Genomic DNA, 5,329 nt, shown 5'->3' with positions numbered 1-5,329 from the left:
TCCCCCTCCTCCTCTTCCTCCCCCTCCTCTTCCTCCCCCTCCTCCTGCCCCCCTCCTCCTCCTTGTCTTCCTCTTTACCCTCATCTCCACTGCAATAATAGCTTTCTGGCTGGTGTTCCAGTTTCAAATCTTTCCCCACTCCAGCCCATCTTGTACTCTGCTGCAAAAGCGACTTGCCTAAATCTCAGGTCTGACCATGTCAACCCCTTATCCAGTAAACTCCACTGGCACCCTATTGCCTCCAGGATCAGTAAAAAAAATCCTCAGTTTGGCTTTTAAAACCCTTCACGGTACCTCAGTCATCCTGAAACCTCTTAAAGACCCGTAGCTTGAAAAGGCCAAGGTCTCACACTGCATCCTAGGCCATCTCCAGTGGTCCTGATCGATGTCTGGTCCCTGGACCCAGATGGCTCTAGAGGAGAGAGTGAGGCTGGTGACTTTGCCCAGCCCTCCCTCACTTAAATGCAATTGACTTGCAAGTCATGGCATCACCTTCCTGACATTCTGGTCCTCTTTGAGAAGGAAGGACAAGCTATAACAAAGCCCTTTGTGACCTGGTCCTCTTCTCTCCTTCCAGTCTTCTAACCCCTTGCTCCCCTCCATGTAATCTAACCCTAATTCTGTTTTTCTAAGACATTCTAAGACTACAAACCAACTGCACTGACTTTGCTGCTTCTTACGCAGGACCCTCCATCCCTGGACTTAGTTCCTTTTCCCCAGCTGGCCTTCATGCCTGGAATGCTCTCACTCCTCATCTCAGACTTTGAGCTTTAGCCGGCTTCCATCTAGATGAAGCTCAAATTCTACCTTCTGAAAGTGGATATCCCCAGACCACTGCCCTGCTACTGCCTTCCCTCCCTCTGAGATTACAGGCCATTTGTTTTATGTGTGTGTGTATATGTATGTACATACATTTTATATATACACATAGTTGCTAGTGCATTGTGTGATGACTGTGAGCTCCTTAAGGTCAGGGACTGTGTTTCTACCTTGCTTCACATCCCCAGCACTTAGCTTAGAGCCTGGCACATAGTAAATGCTTAATAAATGCTTGTTGACTGACTGACTGGTGGTAATCCCTATATTCATTAAATCATAAATCCTCATATCTAGTCCTATAGGCACAGTACTAATTAGCATGCTAGAGACAGAAAAACAACCCAGTCCAGCCCTGAAATAGCTTATATTCTCCTGAGTAGAAAGGGAAAACAGGTCACCATAGCTACCCAGTTTAATAACAATTGTAATAATAGTAATAAATACTAGCAGTAGCATTAGTAGTAGTAGCAGTAGTAGTAGTAATAGTAGCAGTAGTAGTGACAGTAGTAATAGTAGTAGTAATAATAATAGTAGTAGCAGTAGTAATAGTAGTAGTAATAATAAGAGCCAGAGAAGGAAATGGCAAACCACTCCAATATCTTTGCCAAGGAAATTCCAGATGGGGTCGTGAAGAGTTGAACACGACTGTAAAATGACTTAACAATCACAAAATAATAACAATCATAATAAATAGCTAACATTTATACAGCCCTTGCTATGCACCAGGCACTGTGATAAGCACTTTCAATTACCATCTCATTTGGTCCTCACAACAACCCTGGGAGGTAGGTGCTCTAAATATCCCCATTTTATAGATGAGGAAACTGAGGCCTATAGAGGTAGAACGACCAGGGTCACATAGCTAGGAAGTGTCTGATGTTGGATTTGAACTCAGGTCTCCCTGATTCCTGATTCCAGGCTGGCTGGGCCACTTAGCTGCTTAAATAAAGGTGATGTAATTTGTAGAGGGAGAGGACACGGACCAAAAGAGAGGAGGAGAGCCTTTTCTCTGGAGATGGTCTGGGGAGTGGGTCCTTGAGAGAAGGCACTGCAGATGAGAAGGATGTGCTTTCTAGGCATGGAAGACGGCCTGTGCATCAGGTAGAGGCCAAAGAGAAATGCTGAGCTTGGGAAACAGAGGGAGAAATCTACTTGACTGATTGACAAGTAATTGTAAAATGAGGCTGGAAAGGCAGATGGTCAAAACTGAAGGGGGGGACCTGCGGCCTCAAGGCCCTTTGAGGGCCACACTTGAGGACTTGGAGATCCCCATATGACCTTGAGGCCGTAGATTTCCCCACCCTTGGTGGGCCTTCAACATCAGGCTGAGAAGGCTGAGTTTTATCTTAGGGGCAATAGGGAAGCCTGGAAGGTTTCTGAGCTGGGCAGTTAGTTACACACAAAGCACTGTCCTGAGCTTTAGGAAGATTTTTGAAATTGTTTCCGTTAAATTGATATCTTTTGTTTCCTCATCACCTAGGTTTCCCAGTATATCTCTCCCCTCTCTCTTGCCACCAGAGGGCTAGCCTTAATCACAAACAATTAAATGACCAAAAATATCAACTTGGTAAAATGGACCAATATGTTGGCACTGCCATCATGTGCATAACTGGGGTGGTTATCTGTAAACCACACTGGTGAGAAGGGAGACAGGCATCAGGGTGACTAATGAGGAAGTCATCAGCATCTAAGGTCCCTTCCAGCATTCATTCATTCAGTAAGCCTTTCTTAGGCACCTTTTATGTACCTAGCACTGTTAGGTTCATTCATTCAGCAAGCTTTTATTAGGCACCTTTTAAGTACCAGGCACTGTTAGGTTCTAAGGACAAAATAAACAAAGAATAAAAGTCCCTTGTTATCAAGAAGGTTACAATCTTTTAGGGAAAACAAAATCCCCAAACCCTCTAACATTCTGTGCTGCAAGGTCCCTTACAGTTCTGATCAATTTTTCCTATGTTTTAAGGGATCTTCCAGTCCTGACATCCTGTGGACTAAGGAGCCTTGGGGAGGGGGAAGCTTAGAATGATGGCAGGGCCCTTGCTGGAACCCTAAGCACTTACAGCAGACTTCCGGTCTCTGAAAGTTACAAACTGCATCTTCCTCAAGCGTCTCATTAAATGATTCATCATAGCAAGTAATCAAACACAGCTTCTGTGGATTGAATAGCCTCACGCATGTACAGATTACTTTTGGTTTTTTTGCAAATGAATATAGATGCTGGTACAAGGGATTAGTTGTAAAGTCACTTTAAAGTGTCAGTGAATTCAGCTGATCTCTGGTCATTTCTTATGGTTTCAATATGTGGATGTTAATTGTACAGCTACTATCACGTGTTGGGAAGGTGGGGGGGGTCTGAAGAATGCTTTAGCATTGAGAAGAGGTCTCATTCTGGACAAAGCTGGCATCTTCCTTTCTCAGTCTGGGAAGCATACAGAATGAGGGGAAGGGGAAGGTGGGCTCCCAGAGGTCTCTGTCTGTCCATATTCATTTTCTCCCCACCCTCAAAGGTCAGCTAGTGACTCCCTCTCCAGGAAGTCTCCCCAACAATCATTTTTATATTCCTAGAGGGAGCTTGCTCTTTCAACGTCATGGGATGGAGGAGGTCTTTTCCCAACTTGGAGGAAAGTCTTTTCAATCAATAAATCATAGGATCATAGACTCTGACCTGGGCCTCCTCTTGAAGGGAGAAGAGGACTCTGGTGCCAGGGAAGGAGCACCAAGATTGGGGGGTCCCACCTGTGAATGGCCAGAAGCAGAACATGGAGTGCAGAAGTTAGGGCTATTGGCCAGGCTGGCCGAAATACAGAGCGAGTGGGTTTTAGGAGAAAGGATGACTGGTTTCCATGCCTAGCCCAAGGTAGATCCAAGGACCTGTTGGATGGATGGAGGGAGGGAAGGACGGGGAGAGGGATGGTAGTAAGAATAGTGGTAGGGTGCAGGACAGGGGATGGAGAAACTCCTCAAGGGTATTTGAGGGGGAGATAGACTGGGACACTTGGGCCTCCTGCTGTCAGGCCAGGCACCCTCAGAAAGATTCTCAGAATAAAATTAAAGTTGCCTCCTTTCCTAATAACCCCAGGCCTGACTTTTCCTGCCCTGGAAGGAGGGCCAAGGCCAAAGCTTCCAATCACGGCCACTAGGAGGCAGCAAGGGCCAAGCAGAGAGACCAAGAAGGGCTTGGGTGAGGCCTGTATGGGGAACTTGGGGGGGGGGGGGAGGAAGATGATGAAATCCCTACTTTTCTGAGCTCAGCCCCAGGGGATGGGCAGATCTGTGGCCAAGCTCTCTCTATCCCCACTGCCCAGGGGTAAGAGGGAGGGGTGGGAAGAACACCTTGGTAAGTGCTTAGAGATTCTCCACAGGAAGCCCTGGCACAGCTCGATAGCCCTATCTCAATTATGCCAGCAACTGTATCCATCCATTCCTCCCTCCCCCCCCGCCCCGTGCCCCTTTCCTGTCCTGGGCTTCCTTCCCAATGAAAGGATCCCATCCCTGACTCTAAGGCACTGACTCTAAATATCACACACATATTAAGCGCTTGCTGTATACAAGGCACCATCCCAACTTCTAGCATTAAGGGGATGGGGAAAGGCCCCTTGCCGAAGGTGGACGCTGAGCTGAGTCTCCAAGGATGTCTTCCCTCTGTCCTTCCTGCTGCAGTGAAAACCCAGTTGAGTCTGGTCCTGGAATGTGATGAAGTCAGAGGCGGTGCCCCCAGGAAGGCAGGAGAGACAGAGCAGGAGATGATAGAGAGACAGAAAGAGTCAGGGACCCAAATGGAGAAACGCAGACTGTCCCAAAAGTCTGAGTGTGGTTCTTTTTAGGGTCTGAGACTTTTGGGATGCCCTGTATAGAGAGGGGCAGGGAGACCCAGTCCGAGACAGAGGCAGAGTCCAGAGACTGGGAGGTAGGATGGAGAGATGGGTGGGGGGAGGAGAGGGAAGGAAACGAGGCAGGAACTGCACTGTATGTTTGACAGTCTCATCTGATCCTCACAATCCTCAAAAGGAGGTGTTATTATTATCCTACCCGTTTTACAGTTGGGGAAACTGAGGCAAAGACAGATTACAGAGACTTGCCCAGGGTTACAGAGCTAGTGACTCAAGGCCCAGAGCTGTAGCCACTGTGCTACCCAGCTGCCTCTAAGAGGAATAGATGGAGGGAGGGAGGATGGATGGATGGGGGGAGGGATGAGGGGAGATGGGGGATGGATGGATGGGGGATGGGGGTGGGTGGATGGTTGGGGGGGGTGGATGGATGGACCATGTGCAAGAGAGGGGACCAAGAGACTCCTAGCAGATGTTTCAGGGGGATCGGACACCAGGCATCCCCCTTTTCTCTTTCTGTGTTTCCCTTTCTGGGTTCCAGTAGCCCGAACCTTACGTGCTCATGGGAGGGCCCTCAGTCCTACCCTGACACCCCAGAACAGCACTAGAACACATGTATGTACAAGCCCTCTGCCATGCACAGCATCTCCCAGTGCTACATCGAACACTCATCACAGTGGTAC

This window comes from Petaurus breviceps, unplaced genomic scaffold, assembly GCF_028583685.1.
Source record: "Petaurus breviceps papuanus isolate PSGF00001 unplaced genomic scaffold, PetGlider_PUasm1.0 185, whole genome shotgun sequence".
Classification (NCBI taxonomy): Eukaryota; Metazoa; Chordata; class Mammalia; order Diprotodontia; family Petauridae; genus Petaurus; species Petaurus breviceps.
This window is presented reverse-complemented; position numbering follows the sequence as displayed.